This window comes from Muntiacus reevesi, chromosome 12, assembly GCF_963930625.1.
Source record: "Muntiacus reevesi chromosome 12, mMunRee1.1, whole genome shotgun sequence".
NCBI classification, from domain to species: Eukaryota; Metazoa; Chordata; class Mammalia; order Artiodactyla; family Cervidae; genus Muntiacus; species Muntiacus reevesi.
Window position 1 is genome coordinate 22,987,309 of NC_089260.1, and position 13,596 is coordinate 23,000,904.

Below are 13,596 nucleotides of genomic sequence, written 5' to 3' on the forward strand. Positions count from 1 at the left end.
GTATCTGATACTGGAATAATAATCAAAATATATAATAAAACATATAGAATTCAATAGTAAAATAACAATCTAGTTAAAAAATAGGCAGAGAATTTGACTAGATTTTTTTTTCCTAAAGAAGACACACAGATAGCCAACAGGTACTTGAAATGGTGCTCAACATTACTTATAAATAGGGAAATGCAAATCAAAACTCCAATGGTTATCACTTAATGCATATCTGAAGATTATTATGAAAAAGACAAGAAATAGTATGTGTTGCTGAGAAGATGGATGTGTAATGTTGGTTGAAATATTACTTTGGTATAGCCACTATGTAAAAACTATATAGTGTTTCCTCAAAAAACACAACTACCAAGTGATGTGGGACTTCCCTAGTGACTCAGATGGTAAAGCGTCTGGCTACAATGTGGGAGACCCGGGTTTGATCCTCTGGAGAAGGAAATGGCAACCACTCCAGCACTCTTGCCTGGAAAATCTCATGGATGGAGGAGCATGGTAGGCTACAGTCCATGGGGTCGCAAAGAGCTGGACACGACTCAGCGGCTTCATTTTCACTTTCACCATGTGACGGGTGGGGAGGAGTCTGCTGCGGCAGCCAGGGGAGCCATGCCCCGCTCTGCTGCACCCCAAGCCGGCCCCTGGCTGCCCGCCACCCCTAGGGCAGATGCTGGGAGTAAGCGGGAGCCCAGGAAAATGAGCTGCTGCCTGGCCGGCGATGTCACCATTGTTCAGCTGGGCGGCCAAAGTGCCTGAGATCATCAGTTCCATCCAGCAGGCCCGCTAGGAGGAGCTGCATTGCCTGAGGGAGTTCGATGACACCTTCGCCAAGAAGTTTGAGGTGCTGTTCTGTGGCCCCATGGTGATGGCTCAGGAAGGCTCCACCAGCCCTGATCAACTAGTACATGGAGGGCTTAAGTCCCGTGAGAGGTGGCTTCTCCTCTTGGATCAGCTTCAGTCTGCGCTGCAGCCACTGGGGGATGCTGAGCGGGCCCTCAGCCAGTGCGCTAGTCCTTCTCAAAGCCCTGGCTGCGGCTCCTTGGCCTTCGAAAAGGAGTTTCAGGATGCAGGCTTGCGGAGTAGTAGTTTCTTCAGCTCTTTTGAGGAAAGTGACTTCCAGAACCACCTGATTAGTGTACTCAATATTGCGCAGTGGGCAGATATTGAGGAAGCTTGAACTATGCTCTTCACAATTGGTTAATTCGAAGTTTACCTCATCAGTCCTAACACCAAAAAAAATAGCGTTGGAGAAAAATTTTCAGGAGATATCCTTTTGCTCTCAGGGTATTTGATATGTGGACCACTTTGGTTTCATCTGCCAGGAGTCTGATGGAGGTAGAGGCTTTCATTTCCTCTGTGTTTCAGCGTACAAATGAAGCTCTGGTGGATGAGATTGTCAGGGGAATGTGTGATTTCCTTGGTTCTGTCTCACTGCAGCAAAAATTTGAAATGGCAGACCAGTGTTACAGTTTGGTTACAGCTCAGTTTTATTTGGCAAGCAAAGGAAAATATATCCTTGAGGTGTGAGGGCGGTCCAATCCAAAAGAAGAGGCAGGGCTCAATTTTGGCTTCTCTTTTTATATGCTTTTCTCTTCCCCCTGAGCCTGCCCTATGTAAATTGGGCTAGCCAGGAGGGCTGTTTATTTTACCTGAGGTTCTCACTCTGGTCCTCAGATTTTCTTTTCTTTCATTTCTGCGGGCTTTTCTTTTTGTGTGTGTGTATTTTAGTCACTGCCATTTTGGATTCCTTTTTCCTATTCTAACTACCTATCAAGGTCATGATGACCCTGAAGCAGGCCTTCACGGTGGTCTTGGTACAGCAGACAGCGAAGGCGCTTGCCCCGCTATGTGAGGGCTGCCCCCTGCAGGGCCTGCACAAGCTCTGTGAGCAGATCAAGGGAATTAATTCTTCCAAAACCAAACTAGAGCTCCAGAAGCACCTGACATTAACTAATCAGGAGCAAGCGACTATTTTTGAGGAGGTTCAGAAATTGAGATCAAGGAATGAGAAGTGAGAGAATGAATTGGTTATTTCTTTCCTGAGATGTTTACATGAAGAGAAGCTAAAAGTTCACGTCCATATTGGGGAGATAAAACAGACATCGCAGATTGCAGCAGAGAATACTGGAAGTGAATCCATCAAGTGCCACTCGATTTAGGCTAGATATGCTGAAAAACAAAGCGAAGAGGTCTTTAACAGAACCTCTAGAAAGTATTTTGTCCCAGGATAATAAAGCCAGAGGCCTCCAGGAGCACTCGGCCAGTCTGGGTCTGGACACTTCTATGTCTGACATTCAGTAACACCAGAAAAGAGCTGTCTGACTGTGAAAAGGAGGCCTTGCCTATCTCTAAGAGCTGCTTCAGGCTCCTCAGCTCCTTGGATGACCTGTCCAGTGACTTGGAGAGCCAACCCACCAAATAGCCAGCCCTGCTCTCACCCAAGCAGGGCTTCCAAAGGCACGCCAACACCCTAAGTCATGTCCCTGGGGAATGCCAAGGCCTCCGCAGCCAGCATGGGGGTCCCTGGGGGTCTCGCAAAAGAAGCTCGTAAGGTATCACTCAGTGAGCACAGAGATTCCTCATGAACAAAAGGACTTTGAGTCCAAAGCCAACCATGTGGGTGACGCCAGCAGAACCCCCATAAAGATGTGGGGACATTCATGGAGGCAGCAGATCTTCCTTCGAGTGGCCACCCCCCAGAAGGCCTGCGGTTCTCCCAGCAGATATGAAGATTATTCAGAGCTGGGAGAGCTTTCCCCATGATCTCCTCTAGAACCAGTTCATAACGATGGGCCCTTCAGCCCTGTCCCAGAGGAACAGGAAAGGACATCTCTTGAACTCCGAGAGCTGTGGCAAAAGGCCATTCTACAACAAATACTGCTGCTCAGGATGGAAAAGGAAAATCAAAAGCTGCAAGCCTCTGAGAATGATTTGCTGAACAAGTGCCTAAAGCTTGATTATGAAGAAATCACTCCTTGTCTTAAAGAAGTGATTACAGTGTGGGGAAAGATGCTAAGTACTCCAGGAAGATCACAAACTAAGTTTGACGTGGAAAAAAATGCACTTGGCTGTTGGCAAAGCTGTGCCACGACATCACTGGGGTGAAATCTGGAAATTCTTGGTGGAGCAGTGCCACCTGAAGCACCTATTCCTCAGCAAACAGCAGCCCAAAGACATGCCCTACAAAAAGCTCTTAAAGCAGCTCACCTCCCAGCAGCACACCATTCTCAGTGACCTCGGGCAAACCTTTCCAACACATCGGTACTACGATGCTCAGCTAGGAGCAGGGCAGCTGTCACTTTACAATATCCTGAAGGCCTGCTCGCTTCTAGACGACGAAGTGGGCTATTGCCAAGGTCTCAGCTTTGTAGCAGGCAGCCTGCTGCTTCACATGGGTGAAGAAGAGATGTTTAACATGCTCAAGTTTCTGATGTTTGACGTGGGACTGCGGAAACATTATCGACCGGACTGTTTATTTTACAGATCCAGATGGAACAGCTCTCAAGGCTGTTCCATGATTACCACACCTGGAGGAGCATGAAATCGGCCCCAGCCTCTACGCCATGCCCTGGTTCCTCACTGTGTTTGCCTCGCAGTTCCCCCTGGGCTTCGTTGCCAGAGTCTTTGATATGATCTTTCTTCAGGACTCAGAGGTCATATTTAAAGTGGCTTTAAGTCTGCTGGGATACCATAAGCCCTTGATTCTGCAGCAAGAAAACCTAGAAACCATAGTTGACTCTATAAAAAGCACGCTACTCAACCTAGGCTTGGTGCAGATGTTGAAGACTATCAACCAGGTGTTTGAGATGGACTCCTCTAAAGTTAGAGGCTTATGAAGTTGAGTACCACGTGCTTTAGGAAGAGCGTATCGATTCTTCTCTCAGTGACCACCAAAGAATGGACAAATTAGAGAAGACCAACAGCAGCTTACGCAAACAGAAACTTGACCTCCTTGAACAACCGCAGGTGGCCAATGGGAGGATCCAGAGCCTGGGAGCAACCCCTGAGAAGCTCCTAACGAGCAGAAGCAAGCTAAAGCAGGCGACCCCGGCCTTGGAGCTGGAGTGGTCAGCCCTGTGCAGACGGTGGGGCAGCTCTGGAGGCAGATGGCAGAGCTGGGCTGCTGGGAGCCTGACCCCACGCTGCTGGAGCCCTCGGGTAACTGACGGCCTGGGGCTCAACTCCCACCAGCCCACAGCTCTAGAACTAGAGTGTGTGTGGCTCCCGCCCTGACACTGTCCAGGCCTTAGCTGGGAGAGATGGAGATGCTGGAGGAGAACAGAGAACAAAGTGTGCTTCTCAGGGAGGAGACCGACTTGCCGGCACACAGATTCTTCTGAACTGAGTCACAATGCGGGGGATGAATGTCTCAGTGTTTTTGTTGTTGTTTAGGTTTAATTCTTCCCTTTTCCAGTCCTGATTAATCAGTAGATTAGATGGCATGGACTTGAATAAATGAACCATGTTTAAAAAGAAAGACAAAAAACAAAACTACCATATCATCCAACAATTAACTTCTGGGTATTTATCTAAAGGAATCAAAAATGCTAACTAAAAAAGATCTGTGCACGCCCATATTCATTGCAACTTTATTTATAATAACCAAGACATGGAAACAGTCTAAGTGTCCATCATTGAATGGATAAAGAAAATGTGGAATATGAATTGAGTGGAATACTATTTACCCACTAAAACAAGAAAATCTTGCCATTTACTCTATCATGGATAGACCAGTTTATCATGGATGTATTGTGGATGGACCATACATTTTTCCCAGTGAAATAAGTCAGACAGAGAAAGACAAATATTTTATGTTCTTATTTATTTGTGGAGTTAAAAAAAAACAACCCACAGATACAGAGAACAGATGGCTGGTTGCCAGAGGTGAGGTTTGGGTGGTGGGTAAAATGGATGAAGGTAGTGAGGAGGTAAAAACTTCCATTCATAATAAAAATTAATCCATGGATGTGCTGTATATCATGGTGACTACAGTTAATAATACAGTATTATATGTTTGAAAGTTGATAAAAAAATAAATCTTTAGTTCTCATCACAAGAAAAAATTTTAAATTTGATGAATGTTAACTAGATTTATTGTGGTGATCGTATCACAATATACACAAATATGGAGTCATTATGTTGTATACCTGAAACTAATGTAATGTTATATGTCACTTATATCTGAATAAGAAAGAAAAATTTGAGTCCTTGAAATGATTCTTTAAAAAGGTATTATCCATACAAATACGATTGAAACCTGTCATAGGTCATTTCATTTAATTTCACCTCAATCTCATGCACATCATTTTAGCAGATTTATTATGCAGTTTTATATCTCCATTTAAATGACAGCATGTCTGAAATAAAAATAGAATCTGAATCTCAGATTTTAAAACATAATTGCAAATTTATTACTATCATAAGTTGTGGGCAGAATTACTTATTTCCAATGAAAAGGGACCTTTATTTAACAGGTTTGAGGTTATGTTCCTTAGATGGACAGCCTGAGAGAAGAATTCAGATGCAGAGTTTTTTGAGGGAGTGCTCCTCAGAGGGGAAAAAATCTGTAGGAGAGGAAGTAAAGCAGGATAAGAAAGGTGAACAAAAGGAGAAAAGGCAGTAATCTGTGGGGTGAGGCGGCTCCTGTCAGCCGAGGACAGTTTCCTGTAGAAGGAAGGCTTCTATAAGCCTTTAACAGCCATGCTCAGGATACCAGGGAGGTGGGTGTACTGACTCATAAAAGGGGATATGGGTTGGAGACCACCTATCTATTGCAATAGGAAAGATGGAACTACAGTTGATATAACTCACCACAGTCATAATAGTTGTTTCACTCTGGGCCAATTTAAGGAGAACTAAACTACTACACTAGTGGCCATGTATGGATATGAGAGTTGGACTGTGAAGAAAGCTGAGCACAGAAAAATTGATGCTTTTGAACTGTGGTGTTGGAGAAGACTCTTGAGAGTCCCTTGAACTGCAAGGAGATCCAACTAGTCCATCCTGAAGGAGATCAGTCCTGAATATTCATTGGAAGGAATGATGCTGAACCTGAAACTCCAATACTTTGGCCACCTGATGCGAAGAACTGACTCATTTGAAAAGACCCTGATGCTGGGAGGGATTGGGGGCAGGAGGAGAAGGGGACGACAGAGGGTGAGATGGTTGGATGGCATCAGAGACTCGAAGGACATGAGTTTGGGTAAACACTGGGAGTTGGTGATGGACAGGGAGGCCAGGTATGCTGCGATTCATGGGGTCGCAAAGAGTCGGACACGACTGAGTGACTGAACTGAACTGAAGCTACTACAGTGGCTGCAGAAGGAGTGAGTCTGGATGATCATCTTTGTACCATGTCCTTACACAACTGGACAACCAGGCGAGGCCTCAGACTAAAGGCAGTCAATCCATCTGTTTTCCAATGAGTTATGATAGGACCAGATTTAAAAGATGACCTGGGGAAATCAACTGTTTTTAGTTTAAATTTTTGAAGTAGGCAGTACTGGGAGCATAAACTGAAAAGTCAGAGAGGTCTTGATAATTTAATGTATAGGCTGAAGTTATGAGGGAAGCATAAACTATGAGTAGGCAAGTGTGTATATGTGAGGTAGAGAAAAGACATATAGACAGTGTAAGTGAGGAAACTGTTTGCTGGATAAATGTAGGATGGAAGACAAAGTAGAAACATAAAGGGTAGCTGAATCACATTGGTAGAACTCCAGAGAAAACAACCATAAAATCCCAATGTTACTTTTATTTCATCAGATAGGATGTGGGTTCAAACCCTGGGTCAGAAAGATCCCCTGGAGGAAGACATGGCAACCCACTCCAGTGTTCTTGCCTGGGGAATCCCATGGACCAAAGAGCCTGGAGGGCTACAGTCCATAGTGTCACAAAGAGTGGGACACAACTGAAGCAACTTGGCAAGCATGCAGGGAAAGATTTCAAAGAGCAAGATGAGTAAACATCAGATTGGATACATTTCCTCTGGAGAAAGCAGATACTGTTATTTGCATGATTGTGTTTTCTTAGACACTGAAATGCTTCTGGAATGCTTGGCAGAATTGCTCTGCATAAGAGAGACTAGAGAATCTGGGCGGCCAGGGTGACACCAAGAAAGAGGGATAACAAAGGTGACTCTGAAGAAGAGAGATACCCGAACAGGATTTCAAAGTTGTTAATGGCAGAGCGTGTGTAAACCAATTTACACAGTGAACTTTTTTGGTGAAGTGTTATACAATTATGGGGATGAGGGGGGCAGTTGACATCTGTACTACTCAATATTATTTTCCTGAGAAAGAATTCCAAATGAACTCATAGGAAGAGCACTTGCCAATCAGAGCAGAAGCCAGAGAGAGGTATGAAGGATGGACAGGGCTTGGCCTGGTGAAGAGGGGAAGCTCAAGTCACTATTCTAGACAGTAGTGAGAAGTGTTGGACTTGATCATGTCTATGGATCTTGCTAGTTTTGCCTCTTTTTGTGTTCTTGAATATGAGGTCTTAGGCATTTTGATCTCCTTTAGTAGGTAGAGAGAGAAACTTGGGTGACCTGGGCCAGAGTTTCGTAAGGGGAGTTATTTCTGCAATGCTGTGAGATTTCTGAAACAGTGATAAGTAGGGAGGCTGGAACCTGGTTAGGTTATCACAATTAATCCTCTCTCCCCCATGAGAATATGCTGTAAGAAGTATTAAATATTACAAATATTTACAAATTTTAAAGTCAAACAAATTCAAATATACCAATGTAAAGTCTCTAGGAATTGCTAGATCTTCCTTACCATTTGAATTATGAACTGTTTGACCCAAGAAAACATGTGTATGTGCATATATGTGCATAGGTCCATTCATTTCTGTATGAAAAATATCCATAGATCCATTTTTATGAGATCAAGAGAATCTGAGACATGCTTCGTTGTTCTACATTTGCCCTTTGCACTTAAGGTTTGGTCAAGTGATTTCTTGAACATGCCATTAAAATAGATCTCTAGATAGTAATAATGAAGGTTTGAAATATAAAATTAAGCAACACAATAAAGTTGGAGTGGGTAGATTGAAAACAAGTTCATAGCATAATGAAACTTCATTAAATGTGGTGGTGGTGTTTGTGTGTAAGTGTGCATGTATTTGTGAGTGTCTAATTCTATGATAAGAGAACATTTAACATTAATTCGGGAGAAACAGCTCAGTAATTTACTGAGCTCTTAAATTCTTAGATTCATCTTGCTTCCTCTTGAAAACACTAAATTAACACTACTACAGACCTTTCCTCCACCCTACTTTCTGGAGAATATCTAAGAGACAATTCCACAGCTTTTGATGTTACCATCAAAACTCTTTAATTTTAAACGGAATATGTTCTCTGTTCCCACTGAGTGTTGTCATAAATGAAATACAACCACTAGAAGAAAAAGTATTAATCAGATCAGTTCAAAGTTGGAACTTAAGTGGAATGCTCTAAAAATTGAAACAGTGTGCTCCTAATGTGATAATATGTATTTATAAACAGGACTTTGTGGTTGATGCCATCAACCACTTTGCAAACTCTTGCCAGTAATATTATTGCCATAAAAATTGAAGAGTTGATTAGTGGGTCACTTAAAACCGTAATCTCAGCCTTTAGAGGATTTATTTAAATCTAATTTAAAATGAGTCCTTTAATATTTATTTTTACAGCAGTTTACTTAGAAATTTAAGATTAGAGAATAGTTTCAAATGAGTGCTGCTGAAACTAAAAGAATTTGGATATATGGCTTTTTCCCAAGGTGGTCGCATTTCCCTCAAGGCCAATTTGTCATTGATGAAACATTTGTCCAAAATCATTCATGTGTGTTTTGAGAACCTAGGATCAATCAAATTCTCTGTTTGGATAGGCAACTATTGTTTTCTAAGTAAAGATGAATGATGATAGGTGAATATATTTTTAGATTTAACTTTAATGAGGTCTACTTATTTTTCTGTAATTGGAAAAAATTTGTGCTTTTGCCTTATCTCACAATTAAGTTCTTCTTGGAAACTCGGAAAAGGAAACAGTCAAAGGATATTTTAAAAGTCTTAGGAGATATTTTATTTTGTGCTGATGGCACTTTCTCATGGAACTGTTCAAATATACTGCCAGCGTGGAACTGGATGTTTATAGAAACAAATCACTGAAGATTTTTCTACGTTGAAACATTTTCTTTTTTGAGGCACACAAACCATGATGTCATTCTACTCTTCAAGAGTCTACATGCCCCACTTTCTGTCTCCCAGATCTTCCTCTTCTCTATTCTAGCCACAGACATGCATGAGGCATGTTGTGTTACTATGTACATGACCGGGAATTTTTAGTCTTTGCCGATATAGGATAGCTGATAACTTTAAGTTGAAGTCTCTAGAAAGAGATATACATTGCAGGTTAAGCTTTTCACTTAACCATTTGTTCATTTATTCACTAAGAATTAATTGAACATCTACTCTCGGGCACATTTTATACTATACTATAATTAGGTTTTCCAAGGTCTCTGATAGCAGATTGTGAGAACTTCTATTTCAGTGCCTGGATTAAGAGCCATCAGTTAGAAAAAATGGAAGATTTTTTTTTCTCACTGGGCCTAGTAAAGTGGTAAGGGTTTTGTGGTCAGCTACTGCAGTCTTAAGTATATGGTCTTTGAGATCATATATACATGAGCTCACCTCTCAGTTCCAACTTACCAGTCCACTGACTTTGGGCCAGTCACTAAATCCCCCTGATTCTAGTTATTTTAATCCTTTCTCAGAGGTTACTGTAAGAGCTGAATAAAAAGCAATATAACTAAAGTGATTCTAACATATATTGCATGCTAAATGGATGTTAGGTGTCTCTTTTACATTTCCCTTCATCTTTAAAACATCACTCTTGGATCTTTACTTCCATTTATTTGTTTGACAAGTATGTATATAAAATATACTAAATGATGGCCATTAATCCAGGCACTGAAATAGAAGTTCTCACAGTCTGGGGCTTCCCTGGGGGCACCAGTGGTAAAGAATCTGCCTGACAATGAAGGAGACATAAGAGACATGGATTCGATCCCTGGGTTGGGAAGATCTAAGGGGGAGGAAATGGCAACCTATTCCAGTATTCTGGCCTGGAGAAAGCTCATGGACAGAGGAGCTGGTGGGCTACAGTCCAGGGCGTTGCAAAATGTCGGACATGACTGAACACACACATGCATGCTTTTACCACTGTTAATTAGAAGGAAATTTAATAAGCTTCAAAACCAATTCTATGAAAAACATTACTTTTAATGAAGCAGCCACAATTCTGTGTTCTCTCTAAAACTGGAATGGGAGACAGCAAGGGTGATGACTGTTTTAAACGTTCTAGCCAATTAAAAAGGATACAAAACATGAATTTAAATATGGGAAAAGTAAGAAAATATTCTTTTGTAGTTGATATGTGTGGCTACCTAAAAGAGTCAAAAGACTCAACGAAAAGCTATTAAAACTCAGGTGCACTAATATAAGTAGATGAACAATGCACATAAATGCCGTGACCATTTTTTTCTTTAATTCAATCAATATTTTGTGAAGTTACTATTCTCAATGCTAGAGATACAACGTGGAACAAGAGAGACAAAAATCTTGCTCTCACTGAGCTTACATTCTTAAGTAGGCAAATAATAATATTTATTCTAGTAGTAGCGCATATGTAGTGCTCATGTGTCAGACACGCATTTCTTTTCTTGGTGTTTTTCTTTCTCTCTGTCACACATACTCAATCTTGTTTAAATTTAACACCCTTATGAGGCAGGTTCTATTATTATTCCCATCTTACAAATGTAGAAAATAGATCACAGAAAGGTAAAGAAGTTGTCCAGAGTCATAACAGTGAGTAATGGAGACAAGTTTCAGATCTAGGCAGTTAATGCTCCTATATCAAGCGTGATTAACTATATTAAGAAACAGTAAAACAGAGTAAGGAGATAGAGAGTGGCAGGGGTGCTATTTTACTGAAGGTATTGAAAGAGGCCTTGAGATGAGATGATGTTTAAAAAGAGACCTGATATAAATAATAATTTAGCCATAAGGATATCTTAGGATAACCAGAATTCCGATAAGCGGGAATAGTAGATGCAAAAGTCTTGTATTTGGAGCAGGCTGGATGTGTTCAAAGTATAGCAAAGAGTTCAGTGTGACTGGAGGGGATCTTAGACTATGTTTGGATTTTTGGTTATTCTGTTAGAGATGGGAAACAATTAGGAGATTTAAGCATAGCTCTGGTATGATCTGGGCTCCTCTGGTAGCACAGACGGTAAAGAATCTGCTTGCAATGTGGGAATTGTGGGTTTGATCCCTGGGTCAGGAAGATCCCTTGGAAAAGGGAATGGCTACTCATTCCATTGTTCCTGCCTAGAGAATTTCACGGACAGAGGAGCCTGGCAGGTTACAGTTCATAGGGTCACAAAGAGTCAGACACGACTGAGTGACTAACACTTTCTCTTTCTGATATAATCTAACATTTTAAAAAGGTTCATTCCAATAGCTATGTAAAGCCTACACTGTACATTTGCAAGATTGGAAGCAGAGGGGTTATTTAGGAGGCTTTCTAGGATTGTTCAGGAAAAAAGTACTTGGACCAAGTAGTATAAAGTTGGTAGACTTCAGAAGTATTTTGAAAGAAGAACCAATGAGATTTATTGACATGTGTGCTTAATTGCTCCGTCCTTGTCTGATATCTGATAGATTTGCTTTTTTCTTTTTCTTAGTGTGTGAAAATAAAGAGGCAAAATGATTCCAGAGTTTTTTCCTGGTGTAATTGGATGAATAATTGCTGCTTACTGAGGAGAATATTGGGAGAGAAACATGTTGGGGTAAGGAGAGTAAGAAATTTTGTTTTGTTTTGAACATTTCATGTTTTATAGTCTCTCCACTGAGTCCAAAGTAAGAAGGTGACCATCTGCAAGCCAGGAAGAGAGCCCTCACCAAGAAATGGAAATGCCAGAACCTTGAACTTGGACTTCCCAGCCTCTAAAACTGTGGAAAGTACATTTGTTATTCAAACCACCAATCTGTGGCTTTTTAGTTTTGGCAGTCTGAGAACACTAATACAGGAGTGCAGGTGTGTAAGATTTTAGAAGCTATATAAAAAATATGGTTTTAAAAAGCAGATATGTCACTTTGCTGACAAAGGTCCATACAGTCAAAACTATGGTTTTTCCAGCAGTCATGTACAGATGTGAGAGTTGGACCATAAAGAAGCTGAGCACCAAAAAATTGATGCTTTCGAATTGTGGTGCTGGGGAAGACTCTTGAGAGTCCCCCGAACTGCAAGGACATCAAACCAGTCAATCCTAAAGGAAACGAACTCTGCATATTCATCGGAAGGACAGATGCTGGCTCCAAAACTTTGGCTACCTGATGCAAAGAGTGGATTCATTGGAAAAGATCCTGATGCTGGGAAAGATTGCATGCAAGAGGAGAAGGGGGCAACAGAGGATGAGATGGCTAGATGGCATCACTGACTCAATGGACATGAAGTTGAGCAAACTCAGGGAGACAGTGGAGGACGGGGCATGCTGCAGTCCATGGGGCCACAGAGAGCCAAACACAACTGAGTACATGAACAGCAAATATAAAAATAATAAGGAGAACAGTAAAGCAAACTGACTTGAGTTTTGCAGGTAGCAATAAGGGGTTAGGTAGGATTTTTATTCATAAATTTCAAGTTGGACTACTAAAGCATGGTTTTGAGTTTTTTTTTTTTTTTTTTTTTTTTTGGTTTTGAGTTTTATTCTAGGTATATTCAGCTACTTCAGTGCCAAGCAAGCAGTGCAGGATAACTAGCTTTGATAATATTTTGATATATGATAGAGGGAACGTGGGAAAGGGCTTTAGAGTGCTCAGAACCACAGAGTAAACATACTGCTTAGAGATCACAGTGGTAGTGGTAAAATAATTATAAACAACTGCTAGTGTGAAACATAAAATCCATTAAATAAATTGTTTTGAGAGATGTGGGTGTTGGTAATGTGTCACCTTGCCTAAGCTGAACTACATTTCCCAGGATTCCCTTTTCTGTGTATTTCCAGTTAAGACTGAACTGTTGGAGACATTTTTATAGGCTGTCAGGGAGATGGAAGTTAAACAGAAGCCATTTTATAGTTTGCAGCTAGTTCTGCTCTCTCAAAGGGCAGAACCCACATTTTCTGAATTCCTTCTTCAACTCTGCCTCTCCTGACATTCATGAAGAAGGTCACCAACTTTCTGTGCAGGAACCCATCATCAGGATCACAGATGGGTGAGAATTGACATGGGTTATGTTTTCTTCCTCATGGGTTCCAGCTCCTTCTTATGAATTTCAGCTTCTCTTTGATCCTCCCTATGCTACTTTCATCTTCTCTTCCCAGTGACCTACCCTCTGGTCTTCAAGCTATAGCATGAGACAAAAGACAGCAGCTTTAACAGACATTACTTAGCCAGCTCTCATATTTCTATAAGACCCAATCCTGGCAACAAGTTCCTTATACATAGTGGTTCTGCTTGTTTTAAAATATAATTTGTTAAAATCTTTTAAAAAATGCATTGTTTTGGCAGTGCTGCCATGAGGTATGTGGGATCCTATTTCCCCAACCAGGG

At 41.3% G+C, this 13,596-nt stretch overlaps 1 pseudogene; it reads left to right on the plus strand.

Moving 5' to 3' along the window:
• Positions 1-718: 718 nt before the first annotated feature.
• On the plus strand, positions 719-4,166 carry LOC136144713 (TBC1 domain family member 1 pseudogene; annotated as a pseudogene).
• Positions 4,167-13,596: the final 9,430 nt, after the last annotated feature.